Here is a 21,732-nt window from a genome sequence, read left to right on the forward strand (position 1 = left end):
TCTCCCCAGGAGGCGTGGGTTCGAATCCCACCTCAGACAGAGCCCATTGAAAGTACCAAGCAAGAACAAAGCAAACACAGTCAAGAGAGCATTACCAGATGATAAGATGGCAGAGCGGTCTAAGGCGTTGCGTTCAGGTCGCAGTCTCCCCAGGAGGCGTGGGTTCAAATCCCACCTCAGACAGTGACCATTGAAAGTACCAAGCAAGAACAAAGCAAACACAGTCAAGAGAGCATTACCAGATGCCAGCATAGCGGAGCGGTCTAAGGCGTTGCATTCAGGTCGCAGTGTCCCCAGGAGGCGTGGGTTCGAATCCCACCTCAGACAGTGCCCATTGAAAGTACCAAGCAAGAACAAAGCAAACACAGTCAAGAGAGCATTAACAGCTGCCAGGATGGCGGAGCGGTCTAAGGCGTTGCGTTCAGGTCGCAGTCTCCCCTGGAGGCGTGGGTTCGAATCCCACCTCAGACAGAGCCCGTTGAAAGTACCAAGCAATAACAAAGCAAACACAGTCAAGAGAGCATTACCAGCTGCCAGGATGGCAGAGCGGTCTAAGGCGTTGCGTTCAGGTCACAGTCTCCCCAGGAGGCGTGGGTTTGAATCCCACCTCAGACAGAGCCCATTGAAAGTACCAAGCAAGAACAAAGCAAACACAGTAAAGAGAGCATTACCAGGTGCCAGGATGGCGGAGCGGTCTAAGGCGTTGCGTTCAGGTCGCAGTCTCCCCAGGAGGCGTGGGTTCGAATCCCACCTCAGACAGAGCCCATTGAAAGTACCAAGCAAGAACAAAGCAAACACAGTCAAGAGAGCATTACCAGCTGCAAGGATGGCAGAGCGGTCTGAGGCGTTGCGTACAGGTCGCAGTCTCCCCAGGAGGCGTGGGTTCAAATCCCACCTCAGACAGAGCCCATTGAAAGTACCAAGCAATAACCAAGGAAACACGGTCAAGAGAGCATTACCAGTTGCCAGGATGGCGGAGCGGTCTAAGGCGTTGCGTTGAGGTCGCAGTCTCCCCAGGAGGCGTGGGTTCGAATCCCACCTCAGACAGTGCCCATTGAAAGTACCAAGCAAGAACAAAGCAAACACAGTCAAGAGAGCATTACCAGTTTCAAGCATAGCGGAGCGGTCTAAGGCGTTGCGTTCAGGTCGCAGTCTCCACAGGAGGCGTGGGTTCGAATCCCACCTCAGACAGAGCCCATTGAAAGTACCAAGCAATAACTAAGGAAACACGGTCAAGAGAGCATTACCAGTTGCCAGGATGGCGGAGCGGTCTCAGGCGTTGCGTTCAGGTCACAGTCTCCCCAGGAGGCGTGGGTTCGAATCCCACCTCATACAGAGCCCATTGAAAGTACCAAGCAAGAACAAAGCAAACACAGTAAAGAGAGCATTACCAGGTGCCAGGATGGCGGAGCGGTCTAAGGCGTTGCGTTCAGGTCGCAGTCTCCCCAGGAGGCGTGGGTTCGAATCCCACCTCAGACAGAGCCCATTGAAAGTACCAAGCAAGAACAAAGCAAACACAGTCAAGAGAGCATTACCAGATGATTAGATGGCAGAGCGGTCTGAGGCGTTGCGTTCAGGTCGCAGTCTCTCCAGGAGGCGTGGGTTCAAATCCCACCTCAGACAGTGCCCATTGAAAGTACCAAGCAAGTACAAAGCAAACACAGTCAAGAGAGCATTACCAGTTGCAAGCATAGCGGAGCGGTCTAAGGCGTTGCGTTCAGGTCGCAGTCTCCACAGGAGGCGTGGGTTTGAATCCCACCTCAGACAGAGCCCATTGAAAGTACCAAGCAATAACCAAGGAAACACGGTCAAGAGAGCATTACCAGTTGCCAGGATGGCGGAGCGGTCTAAGGCGTTGCGTTCAGGTCACAGTCTCCCCAGGAGGCGTGGGTTCGAATCCCACCTCAGACAGAGCCCATTGAAAGTACCAAGCAAGAACAAAGCAAACACAGTAAAGAGAGCATTACCAGGTGCCAGGATGGTGGAGCGGTCTAAGGCGTTGCGTTCAGGTTGCAGTCTCCCCAGGAGGCGTGGGTTCGAATCGCACCTCAGACAGAGCCCATTGAAAGTACCAAGCAAGAACAAAGCAAACACAGTCAAGAGAGCATTACCAGATGATAAGATGGCGGAGCGGTCTAAGGCGTTGCGTTCAGGTCGCAGTCTCCCCAGGAGGCGTGGGTTCGAAACCCACCTCAGACAGAGCCCATTGAAAGTACCAAGCAAGAACAAAGCAAACACAGTCAAGATAGCAGTACCAGATGATAAGATGGCAGAGCGGTCTAAGGCGTTGCGTTCAGGTCGCAGTCTCCCCAGGAGGCGTGGGTTCAAATCCCACCTCAGACAGTGCCCATTGAAAGTACCAAGCAAGAACAAAGCAAACACAGTCAAGAGAGCATTACCAGTTGCCAGCATAGCGGAGCGGTCTAAGGCGTTGCGTCCAGGTCGCAGTCTCCACAGGAGGCGTGGGTTCGAATCCCACCTCAGACAGAGCCCATTGAAAGTACCAAGCAATAACCAAGGAAACACGGTCAAGAGAGCATTACCAGTTGCCAGGATGGCGGAGCGGTCTAAGGCGTTGCGTTCAGGTCACAGTCTCCCCAGGAGGCGTGGGTTCGAATCCCACCTCAGACAGAGCCCATTGAAAGTACCAAGCAAGAACAAAGCAAACACAGTAAAGAGAGCATTACCAGGTGCCAGGATGGTGGAGCGGTCTAAGGCGTTGCGTTCAGGTTGCAGTCTCCCCAGGAGGCGTGGGTTCGAATCCCACCTCAGACAGAGCCCATTGAAAGTACCAAGCAAGAACAAAGGAAACACAGTCAAGAAAGCATTACCAGTTGCCAGGATGGCGGAGCGGTCTAAGGCGTTGCGTTCAGGTCGCAGTCTCCCCAGGAGGCGTGGGTTCGAATCCCACCTCAGACAGAGCCCATTGAAAGTACCAAGCAAGAACAAAGCAAACACGGTCAAGAGAGCATTACCAGTTGCCAGGATGGCGCAGCGGTCTAAGGCGTTGCGTTCAGGACGCAGTCTCCACAGGAGGCGTGGGTTCGAATCCCACCTCAGACAGAGCCCATTGAAAGTACCAAGCAATAACCAAGGAAACACGGTCAAGAGAGCGTTACCAGTTGCCAGGATGGCGGAGCGGTCTAAGGCGTTGCGGTCAGGTCACAGTCTCCCTAGGAGGCGTGGGTTCGAATCCCACCTCAGACAGAGCCCATTGAAAGTACCAAGCAAGAACAAAGCAAACACAGTAAAGAGAGCATTACCAGGTGCCAGGATGGCGGAGCGGTCTAAGGCGTTGCGTTCAGGTCACAGTCTCCCCAGGAGGCGTGGGTTCGAATCCCACCTCAGACAGAGCCCATTGAAAGTACCAAGCAAGAACAAAGCAAACACAGTAAAGAGAGCATTACAAGGTGCCAGGATGGCGGAGCGGTCTAAGGCGATGCGTTCAGGTCGCAGTCTCCCCAGGAGGCGTGGGTTCGAATCCCACCTCAGACAGAGCCCATTGAAAGTACCAAGCAAGAACAAAGGAAACACAGTCAAGAAGGCATTACCAGTTGCCAGGATGGCGGAGCGGTCTAAGGCGTTGCGTTCAGGTCGCAGTCTCCCCAGGAGGCGTGGGTTCGAATCCCACCTCAGACAGAGCCCATTGAAAGTACCAAGCAAGAACAAAGCAAACACAGTCAAGAGAGCATTACCAGATGATAAGATGGCAGAGCGGTCTAAGGCGTTGCGTTCAGGTCGCAGTCTCCCCAGGAGGCGTGGGTTCAAATCCCACCTCAGACAGTGACCATTGAAAGTACCAAGCAAGAACAAAGCAAACACAGTCAAGAGAGCATTACCAGATGCCAGCATAGCGGAGCGGTCTAAGGCGTTGCATTCAGGTCGCAGTGTCCCCAGGAGGCGTGGGTTCGAATCCCACCTCAGACAGTGCCCATTGAAAGTACCAAGCAAGAACAAAGCAAACACAGTCAAGAGAGCATTACCAGTTGCCAGGATGGCGGAGCGGTCTAAGGTGTTGCGTTCAGGTCGCAGTCTCCCCAGGAGGCGTGGGTTCGAATCCCACCTCAGACAGAGCCCATTGAAAGTACCAAGCAAGAACAAAGCAAACACATTCAAGAGAGCATTACCAGTTGCCAGGATGGCAGAGCGGTCTAAGGCGCTGCATTCAGGTCGCAGTCTCCCCAGGAGGCGTGTGTTCAAATCCCGCAGCAGACAGAGCCCAATGAAAGTACCAAGCAATGACAAAGGAAACACGGTCAAGAGAGCATTATAAGGTGCCAGGATGGCGGAGCGGTCTAAGGCGTTGCGTTCAGGTCGCAGTCTCCCCAGGAGGCGTGGGTTCGAATCCCACCTCAGACAGAGCCCATTGAAAGTACCAAGCAAGAACAAAGCAAACACATTCAAGAGAGCATTACCAGTTGCCAGGATTGCAGAGCGGTCTAAGGCGCTGCGTTCAGGTCGCCGTCTCCCCCGCAGGCGTGGGTTCAAATCCCGCAGCAGACAGAGCCCAATGAAAGTACCAAGCAAGAAGAAAGCAAAGACAGTCAAGAGAGCATTACCAGCTGCAAGGATGGCGGAGCGGTCGAAGGCGTTGCGTTCAGGTCGCAGTCTCCCCAGGAGGCGTGGGTTCGAATCCCACCTCAGACAGAGCCCATTGAAAGTACCAAGCAATGACAAAGGAAACACGGTCAAGAGAGCATTACCAGTTGCCAGGATGGCGGAGCGGTCTAAGGCGTTGCGTTCAGGTGACAGTCTCCCCAGGAGGCGTGGGTTCGAATCCCACCTCAGACAGAGCCCATTGAAAGTACCAAGCAAGAACAAAGCAAACACAGTCAAGAGAGCATTACCAGATGATAAGATGGCAGAGCGGTCTAAGGCGTTGCGTTCAGGTCGCAGTCTCCCCAGGAGGCGTGGGTTCAAATCCCACCTCAGACAGTGACCATTGAAAGTACCAAGCAAGAACAAAGCAAACACAGTCAAGAGAGCATTACCAGATGCCAGCATAGCGGAGCGGTCTAAGGCGTTGCGTTCAGGTCGCAGTGTCCCCAGGAGGCGTGGGTTCGAATCCCACCTCAGACAGAGCCCATTGAAAGTACCAAGCAAGAACAAAGGAAACACGGTCAAGAGAGCATTACCAGTTGCCAGGATGGCGGAGCGGTCTAAGGCGTTGCGTTCAGGTGACAGTCTCCCCAGGAGGCGTGGGTTCGAATCCCACCTCAGACAGAGCCCATTGAAAGTACCAAGCAAGAACAAAGCAAACACAGTCAAGAGAGCATTACCAGATGATAAGATGGCAGAGCGGTCTAAGGCGTTGCGTTCAGGTCGCAGTCTCCCCAGGAGGCGTGGGTTCGAATCCCACCTCAGACAGTGCCCATTGAAAGTACCAAGCAAGAACAAAGCAAACACAGTCAAGAGAGCATTACCAGTTGCCAGGATGGCGGAGCAGTCTAAGGTGTTGCGTTCAGGTCGCAGTCTTCCCAGGAGGCGTGGGTTCGAATCCCGCCTCAGACAGAGCCCATTGAAAGTACCAAGCAAGAACAAAGCAAACACAGTCAAGAGAGCATTACCAGTTGCCAGGATGGCAGAGCGGTCTAAGGCGCTGCGTTCAGGTCGCAGTCTCCCCAGGAGGCGTGGGTTCGAATCCCGCCTCAGACAGAGCCCATTGAAAGTACCAAGCAAGAACAAAGGAAACACGGTCAAGAGAGCATTACCAGTTGCCAGGATGGCGGAGCGGTCTAAGGCGTTGCGTTCAGGTGACAGTCTCCCCAGGAGGCGTGGGTTCGAATCCCACCTCAGACAGAGCCCATTGAAAGTACCAAGCAAGAACAAAGCAAACACAGTCAAGAGAGCATTACCAGATGATAAGATGGCAGAGCGGTCTAAGGCGTTGCGTTCAGGTCGCAGTCTCCCCAGGAGGCGTGGGTTCGAATCCCACCTCAGACAGTGCCCATTGAAAGTACCAAGCAAGAACAAAGCAAACACAGTCAAGAGAGCATTACCAGTTGCCAGGATGGCGGAGCGGTCTAAGGTGTTGCGTTCAGGTCGCAGTCTCCCCAGGAGGCGTGGGTTCGAATCCCACCTCAGACAGAGCCCATTGAAAGTACCAAGCAAGAACAAAGCAAACACAGTAAAGAGAGCATTACAAGGTGCCAGGATGGCGGAGCGGTCTAAGGCGTTGCGTTCAGGTCGCAGTCTCCCCAGGAGGCGTGGGTTCAAATCCCACCTCAGACAGAGCCCATTGAAAGTACCAAGCAAGAACAAAGGAAACACAGTCAAGAAAGCATTACCAGTTGCCAGGATGGCGGAGCGGTCTAAGGCGTTGCGTTCAGGTCGCAGTCTCCCCAGGAGGCGTGGGTTCGAATCCCACCTCAGACAGAGCCCATTGAAAGTACCAAGCAAGAACAAAGCAAACACAGTCAAGAGAGCATTACCAGATGATAAGATGGCAGAGCGGTCTAAGGCGTTGCGTTCAGGTCGCAGTCTCCCCAGGAGGCGTGGGTTCAAATCCCACCTCAGACAGTGACCATTGAAAGTACCAAGCAAGAACAAAGCAAACACAGTCAAGAGAGCATTACCAGATGCCAGCATAGCGGAGCGGTCTAAGGCGTTGCATTCAGGTCGCAGTGTCCCCAGGAGGCGTGGGTTCGAATCCCACCTCAGACAGTGCCCATTGAAAGTACCAAGCAAGAACAAAGCAAACACAGTCAAGAGAGCATTACCAGTTGCCAGGATGGTGGAGCGGTCTAAGGTGTTGCGTTCAGGTCGCAGTCTCCCCAGGAGGCGTGGGTTCGAATCCCACCTCAGACAGAGCCCATTGAAAGTACCAAGCAAGAACAAAGCAAACACATTCAAGAGAGCATTACCAGTTGCCAGGATGGCAGAGCGGTCTAAGGCGCTGCGTTCAGGTCGCAGTCTCCCCAGGAGGCGTGGGTTCAAATCCCGCAGCAGACAGAGCCCAATGAAAGTACCAAGCAATGACAAAGGAAACACGGTCAAGAGAGCATTACAAGGTGCCAGGATGGCGAAGCGGTCTAAGGCGTTGCGTTCAGGTCGCAGTCTCCCCAGGAGGCGTGGGTTCGAATCCCACCTCAGACAGAGCCCATTGAAAGTACCAAGCAAGAACAAAGCAAACACATTCAAGAGAGCATTACCAGTTGCCAGGATTGCAGAGCGGTCTAAGGCGCTGCGTTCAGGTCGCCGTCTCCCCAGCAGGCGTGGGTTCAAATCCCGCAGCAGACAGAGCCCAATGAAAGTACCAAGCAAGAAGAAAGCAAAGACAGTCAAGAGAGCATTACCAGCTGCAAGGATGGCGGAGCGGTCGAAGGCGTTGCGTTCAGGTCGCAGTCTCCCCAGGAGGCGTGGGTTCGAATCCCACCTCAGACAGAGCCCATTGAAAGTACCAAGCAATGACAAAGGAAACACGGTCAAGAGAGCATTACCAGTTGCCAGGATGGCGGAGCGGTCTAAGGCGTTGCGTTCAGGTGACAGTCTCCCCAGGAGGCGTGGGTTCGAATCCCACCTCAGACAGAGCCCATTAAAAGTACCAAGCAAGAACAAAGCAAACACAGTCAAGAGAGCATTACCAGATGATAAGATGGCAGAGCGGTCTAAGGCGTTGCGTTCAGGTCGCAGTCTCCCCAGGAGGCGTGGGTTCAAATCCCACCTCAGACAGTGACCATTGAAAGTACCAAGCAAGAACAAAGCAAACACAGTCAAGAGAGCATTACCAGATGCCAGCATAGCGGAGCGGTCTAAGGCGTTGCGTTCAGGTCGCAGTGTCCCCAGGAGGCGTGGGTTCGAATCCCACCTCAGACAGAGCCCATTGAAAGTACCAAGCAAGAACAAAGGAAACACGGTCAAGAGAGCATTACCAGTTGCCAGGATGGCGGAGCGGTCTAAGGCGTTGCGTTCAGGTGACAGTCTCCCCAGGAGGCGTGGGTTCGAATCCCACCTCAGACAGAGCCCATTGAAAGTACCAAGCAAGAACAAAGCAAACACAGTCAAGAGAGCATTACCAGATCATAAGATGGCAGAGCGGTCTAAGGCGTTGCGTTCAGGTCGCAGTCTCCCCAGGAGGCGTGGGTTCGAATCCCACCTCAGACAGTGCCCATTGAAAGTACCAAGCAAGAACAAAGCAAACACAGTCAAGAGAGCATTACCAGATGATAAGATGGCAGAGCGGTCTAAGGCGTTGCGTTCAGGTCGCAGTCTCCCCAGGAGGCGTGGGTTCAAATCCCACCTCAGACAGTGACCATTGAAAGTACCAAGCAAGAACAAAGCAAACACAGTCAAGAGAGCATTACCAGATGCCAGCATAGCGGAGCGGTCTAAGGCGTTGCATTCAGGTCGCAGTGTCCCCAGGAGGCGTGGGTTCGAATCCCACCTCAGACAGTGCCCATTGAAAGTACCAAGCAAGAACAAAGCAAACACAGTCAAGAGAGCATTACCAGTTGCCAGGATGGCGGAGCGGTCTAAGTTGTTGCGTTCAGGTCGCAGTCTCCCCAGGAGGCGTGGGTTCGAATCCCACCTCAGACAGAGCCCATTGAAAGTACCAAGCAAGAACAAAGCAAACACATTCAAGAGAGCATTACCAGTTGCCAGGATGGCAGAGCGGTCTAAGGCGCTGCGTTCAGGTCGCAGTCTCCCCAGGAGGCGTGGGTTCAAATCCCGCAGCAGACAGAGCCCAATGAAAGTACCAAGCAATGACAAAGGAAACACGGTCAAGAGAGCATTACAAGGTGCCAGGATGGCGGAGCGGTCTAAGGCGTTGCGTTCAGGTCGCAGTCTCCCCAGGAGGCGTGGGTTCGAATCCCACCTCAGACAGAGCCCATTGAAAGTACCAAGCAAGAACAAAGCAAACACATTCAAGAGAGCATTACCAGTTGCCAGGATTGCAGAGCGGTCTAAGGCGCTGCGTTCAGGTCGCCGTCTCCCCAGCAGGCGTGGGTTCAAATCCCGCAGCAGACAGAGCCCAATGAAAGTACCAAGCAAGAAGAAAGCAAAGACAGTCAAGAGAGCATTACCAGCTGCAAGGATGGCGGAGCGGTCGAAGGCGTTGCGTTCAGGTCGCAGTCTCCCCAGGAGGCGTGGGTTCGAATCCCACCTCAGACAGAGCCCATTGAAAGTACCAAGCAATGACAAAGGAAACACGGTCAAGAGAGCATTACCAGTTGCCAGGATGGCGGAGCGGTCTAAGGCGTTGCGTTCAGGTGACAGTCTCCCCAGGAGGCGTGGGTTCGAATCCCACCTCAGACAGAGCCCATTGAAAGTACCAAGCAAGAACAAAGCAAACACAGTCAAGAGAGCATTACCAGATGATAAGATGGCAGAGCGGTCTAAGGCGTTGCGTTCAGGTCGCAGTCTCCCCAGGAGGCGTGGGTTCAAATCCCACCTCAGACAGTGACCATTGAAAGTACCAAGCAAGAACAAAGCAAACACAGTCAAGAGAGCATTACCAGATGCCAGCATAGCGGAGCGGTCTAAGGCGTTGCGTTCAGGTCGCAGTGTCCCCAGGAGGCGTGGGTTCGAATCCCACCTCAGACAGAGCCCATTGAAAGTACCAAGCAAGAACAAAGGAAACACGGTCAAGAGAGCATTACCAGTTGCCAGGATGGCGGAGCGGTCTAAGGCGTTGCGTTCAGGTCGCAGTCTCCCCAGGAGGCGTGGGTTCGAATCCCACCTCAGACAGAGCCCATTGAAAGTACCAAGCAATGACAAAGGAAACACGCTCAAGAGAGCATTACCAGTTGCCAGGATGGCGGAGCGGTCTAAGGCGTTGCGTTCAGGTGACAGTCTCCCCAGGAGGCGTGGGTTCGAATCCCACCTCAGACAGAGCACATTGAAAGTACCAAGCAAGAACAAAGCAAACACAGTCAAGAGAGCATTACCAGATGATAAGATGGCAGAGCGGTCTAAGGCGTTGCGTTCAGGTCGCAGTCTCCCCAGGAGGCGTGGGTTCAAATCCCACCTCAGACAGTGACCATTGAAAGTACCAAGCAAGAACAAAGCAAACACAGTCAAGAGAGCATTACCAGATGCCAGCGTAGCGGAGCGGTCTAAGGCGTTGCGTTCAGGTCGCAGTGTCCCCAGGAGGCGTGGGTTCGAATCCCACCTCAGACAGTGCCCATTGAAAGTACCAAGCAAGAACAAAGCAAACACAGTCAAGAGATCATTACCAGTTGCCAGGATGGCGGAGCGGTCTAAGGTGTTGCGTTCAGGTCGCAGTCTCCCCAGGAGGCGTGGGTTCGAATCCCACCTCAGACAGAGCCCATTGAAAGTACCAAGCAAGAACAAAGCAAACACATTCAAGAGAGCATTACCAGTTGCCAGGATGGCAGAGCGGTCTAAGGCGTTGCGTTCAGGTCGCAGTCACCCCTGGAGGCGTGGGTTCGAATCCCGCCTCAGACAGAGCCCATTGAAAGTACCAAGCAAGAAGAAAGCAAACACAGTCAAGAGGGCATTACCAGTTGCCAGGATGGCAGAGCGGTCTAAGGCGTTGCGTTCAGGTCGCAGTCTCCCCTGGTGGCGTGGGTTCGAATCCCGCCTCAGACAGAGCCCATTGAAAGTACCAAGAAAGAACAAAGCAAACACAGTCAAGAGAGCATTACCAGTTGCCAGGATGGCAGAGCGGTCTAAGGCGCTGCGTTCAGGTCGCAGTCTCCCCAGGAGGCGTGGGTTCGAATCCCGCCTCAGACAGAGCCCATTGAAAGTACCAAGCAAGAACAAAGTAAACACAGTCAAGAGAGCATTACCAGTTGCCAGGATGGCGGAGCGGTATAAGGCGTTGCGTTCAGGTCGCAGTCTCCCCAGGAGGCGTGGGTTCGAATCCCGCCTCAGACAGAGCCCATTGAAAGTACCAAGCAATAACCAAGGAAACACGGTCAAGAGAGCATTACCAGTTGCCAGGATGGCGGAGCGGTCTAAGGCGTTGCGTTCAGGTCTCAGTCTCCCCAGGAGGCGTGGGTTCGAATCCCACCTCAGACAGAGCCCATTGAAAGTACCAAGCAAGAACAAAGCAAACACATTCAAGAAAGCATTACCAGGTGCCAGGATGGCGGAGCGGTCTAAGGCGTTGCGTTCAGGTCGCAGTCTCCCCAGGAGGCGTGGGTTCGAATCCCACCTCAGACAGAGCCCATTGAAAGTACCAAGCCAGAACAAAGGAAACACAGTCAAGAAAGCATTACCAGTTGCCAGGATGGCGGAGCGGTCTAAGGCGTTGCGTTCAGGTCGCAGTCTCCCCAGGAGGCGTGGATTCGAATCCCACCTCAGACAGAGCCCATTGAAAGTACCAAGCAAGAACAAAGTAAACACAGTCAAGAGAGCATTACCAGTTGCCAGGATGGCGGAGCGGTATAAGGCGTTGCGTTCAGGTCGCAGTCTCCCCAGGAGGCGTGGGTTCGAATCCCGCCTCAGACAGAGCCCATTGAAAGTTCCAAGCAAGAACAAAGCAAACACAGTCAAGAGAGCATTACCAGTTGCCAGGATGGCAGAGCGGTCTAAGGCGCTGCGTTCAGGTCGCAGTCTTCCCAGGAGGCGTGGGTTTGAATGCCGCAGCAGACAGAGCCCATTGAAAGTAACAAGCAAGAAGAAAGCAAACACAGTCAAGAGAGCATTACCAGCTGCAAGGATGGCAGAGCGGTCTTAGGCGTTGCGTTCAGGTCGCAGTCTCCCCAGGAGGCGTGGGTTCGAATCCCGCCTCAGACAGAGCCCATTGAAAGTACTAAGCAAGAACAAAGCAAACACAGTCAAGAGAGCATTACCAGATGATAAGATGGCAGAGCGGTCTAAGGCGTTGCGTTCAGGTCGCAGTCTCCCCTGGAGGCGTGGGTTCAAATCCCACCTCAGACAGTGCCCATTGAAAGTACCAAGCAAGAACAAAGCAAACACAGTCAAGAGAGCATTACCAGTTGCAAGCATAGCAGAGCGGTCTAATGCGTTGCGTTCAGGTCGCAGTCTCCACAGGAGGCGTGGGTTCGAATCCCACCTCAGACAGAGCCCATTGAAAGTACCAAGCAATAACCAAGGAAACACGGTCAAGAGAGCATTACCAGTTGCCAGGATGGCGGAGCGGTCTAAGGCGTTGCGTTCAGGTCACAGTCTCCCCAGAAGGCGTGGGTTCGAATCCCACCTCAGACAGAGCCCATTGAAAGTACCAAGCAAGAACAAAGCAAACACAGTAAAGAGAGCATTACCAGGTGCCAGGATGGCGGAGCGGTCTAAGGCGTTGCGTTCAGGTCGCAGTCTCCCCAGGAGGCGTGGGTTCGAATCCCACCTCAGACAGAGCCCATTGAAAGTACCAAGCAAGAACAAAGGAAACACAGTCAAGAAAGCATTACCAGTTGCCAGGATGGCGGAGCGGTCTAAGGCGTTGCGTTCAGGTCACAGTCTCCCCAGAAGGCGTGGGTTCGAATCCCACCTCAGACAGAGCCCATTGAAAGTACCAAGCAAGAACAAAGCAAACACAGTAAAGAGAGCATTACCAGGTGCCAGGATGGCGGAGCGGTCTAAGGCGTTGCGTTCAGGTCGCAGTCTCCCCAGGAGGCGTGGGTTCGAATCCCACCTCAGACAGAGCCCATTGAAAGTACCAAGCAAGAACAAAGCAAACACAGTCAAGAGAGCATTACCAGATGATAAGATGGCAGAGCGGTCTAAGGCGTTGCGTTCAGGTCGCAGTCTCCCCAGGAGGCGTGGGTTCAAATCCCACCTCAGACAGTGACCATTGAAAGTACCAAGCAAGAACAAAGCAAACACAGTCAAGAGAGCATTACCAGATGCCAGCATAGCGGAGCGGTCTAAGGTGTTGCGTTCAGGTCGCAGTCTCCCCAGGAGGCGTGGGTTCGAATCCCACCTCAGACAGAGCCCATTGAAAGTACCAAGCAAGAACAAAGCAAACACATTCAAGAGAGCATTACCAGTTGCCAGGATTGCAGAGCGGTCTAAGGCGCTGCGTTCAGGTCGCCGTCTCCCCAGCAGGCGTGGGTTCAAATCCCACCTCAGACAGTGACCATTGAAAGTACCAAGCAAGAACAAAGCAAACACAGTCAAGAGAGCATTACCAGATGCCAGCATAGCGGAGCGGTCTAAGGCGTTGCGTTCAGGTCGCAGTGTCCCCAGGAGGCGTGGGTTCGAATCCCACCTCAGACAGAGCCCATTGAAAGTACCAAGCAAGAACAAAGGAAACACGGTCAAGAGAGCATTACCAGTTGCCAGGATGGCGGAGCGGTCTAAGGCGTTGCGTTCAGGTCGCAGTCTCCCCAGGAGGCGTGGGTTCGAATCCCACCTCAGACAGAGCCCATTGAAAGTACCAAGCAATGACAAAGGAAACACGCTCAAGAGAGCATTACCAGTTGCCAGGATGGCGGAGCGGTCTAAGGCGTTGCGTTCAGGTGACAGTCTCCCCAGGAGGCGTGGGTTCGAATCCCACCTCAGACAGAGCACATTGAAAGTACCAAGCAAGAACAAAGCAAACACAGTCAAGAGAGCATTACCAGATGATAAGATGGCAGAGCGGTCTAAGGCGTTGCGTTCAGGTCGCAGTCTCCCCAGGAGGCGTGGGTTCAAATCCCACCTCAGACAGTGTCCATTGAAAGTACCAAGCAAGAACAAAGCAAACACAGTCAAGAGAGCATTACCAGATGCCAGCGTAGCGGAGCGGTCTAAGGCGTTGCGTTCAGGTCGCAGTGTCCCCAGGAGGCGTGGGTTCGAATCCCACCTCAGACAGTGCCCATTGAAAGTACCAAGCAAGAACAAAGCAAACACAGTCAAGAGATCATTACCAGTTGCCAGGATGGCGGAGCGGTCTAAGGTGTTGCGTTCAGGTCGCAGTCTCCCCAGGAGGCGTGGGTTCGAATCCCACCTCAGACAGAGCCCATTGAAAGTACCAAGCAAGAACAAAGCAAACACATTCAAGAGAGCATTACCAGTTGCCAGGATGGCAGAGCGGTCTAAGGCGTTGCGTTCAGGTCGCAGTCACCCCTGGAGGCGTGGGTTCGAATCCCGCCTCAGACAGAGCCCATTGAAAGTACCAAGCAAGAAGAAAGCAAACACAGTCAAGAGGGCATTACCAGTTGCCAGGATGGCAGAGCGGTCTAAGGCGTTGCGTTCAGGTCGCAGTCTCCCCTGGTGGCGTGGGTTCGAATCCCGCCTCAGACAGAGCCCATTGAAAGTACCAAGCAAGAACAAAGCAAACACAGTCAAGAGAGCATTACCAGTTGCCAGGATGGCAGAGCGGTCTAAGGCGCTGCGTTCAGGTCGCAGTCTCCCCAGGAGGCGTGGGTTCGAATCCCGCCTCAGACAGAGCCCATTGAAAGTACCAAGCAAGAACAAAGTAAACACAGTCAAGAGAGCATTACCAGATCATAAGATGGCAGAGCGGTCTAAGGCGTTGCGTTCAGGTCGCAGTCTCCCCAGGAGGCGTGGGTTCGAATCCCACCTCAGACAGTGCCCATTGAAAGTACCAAGCAAGAACAAAGCAAACACAGTCAAGAGAGCATTACCAGATGATAAGATGGCAGAGCGGTCTAAGGCGTTGCGTTCAGGTCGCAGTCTCCCCAGGAGGCGTGGGTTCAAATCCCACCTCAGACAGTGACCATTGAAAGTACCAAGCAAGAACAAAGCAAACACAGTCAAGAGAGCATTACCAGATGCCAGCATAGCGGAGCGGTCTAAGGCGTTGCATTCAGGTCGCAGTGTCCCCAGGAGGCGTGGGTTCGAATCCCACCTCAGACAGTGCCCATTGAAAGTACCAAGCAAGAACAAAGCAAACACAGTCAAGAGAGCATTACCAGTTGCCAGGATGGTGGAGCGGTCTAAGGTGTTGCGTTCAGGTCGCAGTCTCCCCAGGAGGCGTGGGTTCGAATCCCACCTCAGACAGAGCCCATTGAAAGTACCAAGCAAGAACAAAGCAAACACATTCAAGAGAGCATTACCAGTTGCCAGGATGGCAGAGCGGTCTAAGGCGCTGCGTTCAGGTCGCAGTCTCCCCAGGAGGCGTGGGTTCAAATCCCGCAGCAGACAGAGCCCAATGAAAGTACCAAGCAATGACAAAGGAAACACGGTCAAGAGAGCATTACAAGGTGCCAGGATGGCGAAGCGGTCTAAGGCGTTGCGTTCAGGTCGCAGTCTCCCCAGGAGGCGTGGGTTCGAATCCCACCTCAGACAGAGCCCATTGAAAGTACCAAGCAAGAACAAAGCAAACACATTCAAGAGAGCATTACCAGTTGCCAGGATTGCAGAGCGGTCTAAGGCGCTGCGTTCAGGTCGCCGTCTCCCCAGCAGGCGTGGGTTCAAATCCCGCAGCAGACAGAGCCCAATGAAAGTACCAAGCAAGAAGAAAGCAAAGACAGTCAAGAGAGCATTACCAGCTGCAAGGATGGCGGAGCGGTCGAAGGCGTTGCGTTCAGGTCGCAGTCTCCCCAGGAGGCGTGGGTTCGAATCCCACCTCAGACAGAGCCCATTGAAAGTACCAAGCAATGACAAAGGAAACACGGTCAAGAGAGCATTACCAGTTGCCAGGATGGCGGAGCGGTCTAAGGCGTTGCGTTCAGGTGACAGTCTCCCCAGGAGGCGTGGGTTCGAATCCCACCTCAGACAGAGCCCATTAAAAGTACCAAGCAAGAACAAAGCAAACACAGTCAAGAGAGCATTACCAGATGATAAGATGGCAGAGCGGTCTAAGGCGTTGCGTTCAGGTCGCAGTCTCCCCAGGAGGCGTGGGTTCAAATCCCACCTCAGACAGTGACCATTGAAAGTACCAAGCAAGAACAAAGCAAACACAGTCAAGAGAGCATTACCAGATGCCAGCATAGCGGAGCGGTCTAAGGCGTTGCGTTCAGGTCGCAGTGTCCCCAGGAGGCGTGGGTTCGAATCCCACCTCAGACAGAGCCCATTGAAAGTACCAAGCAAGAACAAAGGAAACACGGTCAAGAGAGCATTACCAGTTGCCAGGATGGCGGAGCGGTCTAAGGCGTTGCGTTCAGGTGACAGTCTCCCCAGGAGGCGTGGGTTCGAATCCCACCTCAGACAGAGCCCATTGAAAGTACCAAGCAAGAACAAAGCAAACACAGTCAAGAGAGCATTACCAGATCATAAGATGGCAGAGCGGTCTAAGGCGTTGCGTTCAGGTCGCAGTCTCCCCAGGAGGCGTGGGTTCGAATCCCACCTCAGACAGTGCCCATTGAAAGTACCAAGCAAGAACAAAGCAAACACAGTCAAGAGAGCATTACCAGATGATAAGATGGCAGAGCGGTCTAAGGCGTTGCGTTCAGGTCGCAGTCTCCCCAGGAGGCGTGGGTTCAAATCCCACCTCAGACAGTGACCATTGAAAGTACCAAGCAAGAACAAAGCAAACACAGTCAAGAGAGCATTACCAGATGCCAGCATAGCGGAGCGGTCTAAGGCGTTGCATTCAGGTCGCAGTGTCCCCAGGAGGCGTGGGTTCGAATCCCACCTCAGACAGTGCCCATTGAAAGTACCAAGCAAGAACAAAGCAAACACAGTCAAGAGAGCATTACCAGTTGCCAGGATGGCGGAGCGGTCTAAGTTGTTGCGTTCAGGTCGCAGTCTCCCCAGGAGGCGTGGGTTCGAATCCCACCTCAGACAGAGCCCATTGAAAGTACCAAGCAAGAACAAAGCAAACACATTCAAGAGAGCATTACCAGTTGCCAGGATGGCAGAGCGGTCTAAGGCGCTGCGTTCAGGTCGCAGTCTCCCCAGGAGGCGTGGGTTCAAATCCCGCAGCAGACAGAGCCCAATGAAAGTACCAAGCAATGACAAAGGAAACACGGTCAAGAGAGCATTACAAGGTGCCAGGATGGCGGAGCGGTCTAAGGCGTTGCGTTCAGGTCGCAGTCTCCCCAGGAGGCGTGGGTTCGAATCCCACCTCAGACAGAGCCCATTGAAAGTACCAAGCAAGAACAAAGCAAACACATTCAAGAGAGCATTACCAGTTGCCAGGATTGCAGAGCGGTCTAAGGCGCTGCGTTCAGGTCGCCGTCTCCCCAGCAGGCGTGGGTTCAAATCCCGCAGCAGACAGAGCCCAATGAAAGTACCAAGCAAGAAGAAAGCAAAGACAGTCAAGAGAGCATTACCAGCTGCAAGGATGGCGGAGCGGTCGAAGGCGTTGCGTTCAGGTCGCAGTCTCCCCAGGAGGCGTGGGTTCGAATCCCACCTCAGACAGAGCCCATTGAAAGTACCAAGCAATGACAAAGGAAACACGGTCAAGAGAGCATTACCAGTTGCCAGGATGGCGGAGCGGTCTAAGGCGTTGCGTTCAGGTGACAGTCTCCCCAGGAGGCGTGGGTTCGAATCCCACCTCAGACAGAGCCCATTGAAAGTACCAAGCAAGAACAAAGCAAACACAGTCAAGAGAGCATTACCAGATGATAAGATGGCAGAGCGGTCTAAGGCGTTGCGTTCAGGTCGCAGTCTCCCCAGGAGGCGTGGGTTCAAATCCCACCTCAGACAGTGACCATTGAAAGTACCAAGCAAGAACAAAGCAAACACAGTCAAGAGAGCATTACCAGATGCCAGCATAGCGGAGCGGTCTAAGGCGTTGCGTTCAGGTCGCAGTGTCCCCAGGAGGCGTGGGTTCGAATCCCACCTCAGACAGAGCCCATTGAAAGTACCAAGCAAGAACAAAGGAAACACGGTCAAGAGAGCATTACCAGTTGCCAGGATGGCGGAGCGGTCTAAGGCGTTGCGTTCAGGTCGCAGTCTCCCCAGGAGGCGTGGGTTCGAATCCCACCTCAGACAGAGCCCATTGAAAGTACCAAGCAATGACAAAGGAAACACGCTCAAGAGAGCATTACCAGTTGCCAGGATGGCGGAGCGGTCTAAGGCGTTGCGTTCAGGTGACAGTCTCCCCAGGAGGCGTGGGTTCGAATCCCACCTCAGACAGAGCACATTGAAAGTACCAAGCAAGAACAAAGCAAACACAGTCAAGAGAGCATTACCAGATGATAAGATGGCAGAGCGGTCTAAGGCGTTGCGTTCAGGTCGCAGTCTCCCCAGGAGGCGTGGGTTCAAATCCCACCTCAGACAGTGACCATTGAAAGTACCAAGCAAGAACAAAGCAAACACAGTCAAGAGAGCATTACCAGATGCCAGCGTAGCGGAGCGGTCTAAGGCGTTGCGTTCAGGTCGCAGTGTCCCCAGGAGGCGTGGGTTCGAATCCCACCTCAGACAGTGCCCATTGAAAGTACCAAGCAAGAACAAAGCAAACACAGTCAAGAGATCATTACCAGTTGCCAGGATGGCGGAGCGGTCTAAGGTGTTGCGTTCAGGTCGCAGTCTCCCCAGGAGGCGTGGGTTCGAATCCCACCTCAGACAGAGCCCATTGAAAGTACCAAGCAAGAACAAAGCAAACACATTCAAGAGAGCATTACCAGTTGCCAGGATGGCAGAGCGGTCTAAGGCGTTGCGTTCAGGTCGCAGTCACCCCTGGAGGCGTGGGTTCGAATCCCGCCTCAGACAGAGCCCATTGAAAGTACCAAGCAAGAAGAAAGCAAACACAGTCAAGAGGGCATTACCAGTTGCCAGGATGGCAGAGCGGTCTAAGGCGTTGCGTTCAGGTCGCAGTCTCCCCTGGTGGCGTGGGTTCGAATCCCGCCTCAGACAGAGCCCATTGAAAGTACCAAGAAAGAACAAAGCAAACACAGTCAAGAGAGCATTACCAGTTGCCAGGATGGCAGAGCGGTCTAAGGCGCTGCGTTCAGGTCGCAGTCTCCCCAGGAGGCGTGGGTTCGAATCCCGCCTCAGACAGAGCCCATTGAAAGTACCAAGCAAGAACAAAGTAAACACAGTCAAGAGAGCATTACCAGTTGCCAGGATGGCGGAGCGGTATAAGGCGTTGCGTTCAGGTCGCAGTCTCCCCAGGAGGCGTGGGTTCGAATCCCGCCTCAGACAGAGCCCATTGAAAGTACCAAGCAATAACCAAGGAAACACGGTCAAGAGAGCATTACCAGTTGCCAGGATGGCGGAGCGGTCTAAGGCGTTGCGTTCAGGTCTCAGTCTCCCCAGGAGGCGTGGGTTCGAATCCCACCTCAGACAGAGCCCATTGAAAGTACCAAGCAAGAACAAAGCAAACACATTCAAGAAAGCATTACCAGGTGCCAGGATGGCGGAGCGGTCTAAGGCGTTGCGTTCAGGTCGCAGTCTCCCCAGGAGGCGTGGGTTCGAATCCCACCTCAGACAGAGCCCATTGAAAGTACCAAGCCAGAACAAAGGAAACACAGTCAAGAAAGCATTACCAGTTGCCAGGATGGCGGAGCGGTCTAAGGCGTTGCGTTCAGGTCGCAGTCTCCCCAGGAGGCGTGGATTCGAATCCCACCTCAGACAGAGCCCATTGAAAGTACCAAGCAAGAACAAAGTAAACACAGTCAAGAGAGCATTACCAGTTGCCAGGATGGCGGAGCGGTATAAGGCGTTGCGTTCAGGTCGCAGTCTCCCCAGGAGGCGTGGGTTCGAATCCCGCCTCAGACAGAGCCCATTGAAAGTTCCAAGCAAGAACAAAGCAAACACAGTCAAGAGAGCATTACCAGTTGCCAGGATGGCAGAGCGGTCTAAGGCGCTGCGTTCAGGTCGCAGTCTTCCCAGGAGGCGTGGGTTTGAATGCCGCAGCAGACAGAGCCCATTGAAAGTAACAAGCAAGAAGAAAGCAAACACAGTCAAGAGAGCATTACCAGCTGCAAGGATGGCAGAGCGGTCTTAGGCGTTGCGTTCAGGTCGCAGTCTCCCCAGGAGGCGTGGGTTCGAATCCCGCCTCAGACAGAGCCCATTGAAAGTACTAAGCAAGAACAAAGCAAACACAGTCAAGAGAGCATTACCAGATGATAAGATGGCAGAGCGGTCTAAGGCGTTGCGTTCAGGTCGCAGTCTCCCCTGGAGGCGTGGGTTCAAATCCCACCTCAGACAGTGCCCATTGAAAGTACCAAGCAAGAACAAAGCAAACACAGTCAAGAGAGCATTACCAGTTGCAAGCATAGCAGAGCGGTCTAATGCGTTGCGTTCAGGTCGCAGTCTCCACAGGAGGCGTGGGTTCGAATCCCACCTCAGACAGAGCCCATTGAAAGTACCAAGCAATAACCAAGGAAACACGGTCAAGAGAGCATTACCAGTTGCCAGGATGGCGGAGCGGTCTAAGGCGTTGCGTTCAGGTCACAGTCTCCCCAGAAGGCGTGGGTTCGAATCCCACCTCAGACAGAGCCCATTGAAAGTACCAAGCAAGAACAAAGCAAACACAGTAAAGAGAGCATTACCAGGTGCCAGGATGGCGGAGCGGTCTAAGGCGTTGCGTTCAGGTCGCAGTCTCCCCAGGAGGCGTGGGTTCGAATCCCACCTCAGACAGAGCCCATTGAAAGTACCAAGCAAGAACAAAGGAAACACAGTCAAGAAAGCATTACCAGTTGCCAGGATGGCGGAGCGGTCTAAGGCGTTGCGTTCAGGTCACAGTCTCCCCAGAAGGCGTGGGTTCGAATCCCACCTCAGACAGAGCCCATTGAAAGTACCAAGCAAGAACAAAGCAAACACAGTAAAGAGAGCATTACCAGGTGCCAGGATGGCGGAGCGGTCTAAGGCGTTGCGTTCAGGTCGCAGTCTCCCCAGGAGGCGTGGGTTCGAATCCCACCTCAGACAGAGCCCATTGAAAGTACCAAGCAAGAACAAAGCAAACACAGTCAAGAGAGCATTACCAGATGATAAGATGGCAGAGCGGTCTAAGGCGTTGCGTTCAGGTCGCAGTCTCCCCAGGAGGCGTGGGTTCAAATCCCACCTCAGACAGTGACCATTGAAAGTACCAAGCAAGAACAAAGCAAACACAGTCAAGAGAGCATTACCAGATGCCAGCATAGCGGAGCGGTCTAAGGTGTTGCGTTCAGGTCGCAGTCTCCCCAGGAGGCGTGGGTTCGAATCCCACCTCAGACAGAGCCCATTGAAAGTACCAAGCAAGAACAAAGCAAACACATTCAAGAGAGCATTACCAGTTGCCAGGATTGCAGAGCGGTCTAAGGCGCTGCGTTCAGGTCGCCGTCTCCCCAGCAGGCGTGGGTTCAAATCCCACCTCAGACAGTGACCATTGAAAGTACCAAGCAAGAACAAAGCAAACACAGTCAAGAGAGCATTACCAGATGCCAGCATAGCGGAGCGGTCTAAGGCGTTGCGTTCAGGTCGCAGTGTCCCCAGGAGGCGTGGGTTCGAATCCCACCTCAGACAGAGCCCATTGAAAGTACCAAGCAAGAACAAAGGAAACACGGTCAAGAGAGCATTACCAGTTGCCAGGATGGCGGAGCGGTCTAAGGCGTTGCGTTCAGGTCGCAGTCTCCCCAGGAGGCGTGGGTTCGAATCCCACCTCAGACAGAGCCCATTGAAAGTACCAAGCAATGACAAAGGAAACACGCTCAAGAGAGCATTACCAGTTGCCAGGATGGCGGAGCGGTCTAAGGCGTTGCGTTCAGGTGACAGTCTCCCCAGGAGGCGTGGGTTCGAATCCCACCTCAGACAGAGCACATTGAAAGTACCAAGCAAGAACAAAGCAAACACAGTCAAGAGAGCATTACCAGATGATAAGATGGCAGAGCGGTCTAAGGCGTTGCGTTCAGGTCGCAGTCTCCCCAGGAGGCGTGGGTTCAAATCCCACCTCAGACAGTGACCATTGAAAGTACCAAGCAAGAACAAAGCAAACACAGTCAAGAGAGCATTACCAGATGCCAGCGTAGCGGAGCGGTCTAAGGCGTTGCG

Source organism: Idiotropiscis lumnitzeri, unplaced genomic scaffold (assembly GCF_059441095.1).
Source record: "Idiotropiscis lumnitzeri isolate Australia: NSW breed Sydney's pygmy pipehorse unplaced genomic scaffold, RoL_Ilum_1.0 HiC_scaffold_28, whole genome shotgun sequence".
NCBI lineage: Eukaryota > Metazoa > Chordata > Actinopteri > Syngnathiformes > Syngnathidae > Idiotropiscis > Idiotropiscis lumnitzeri.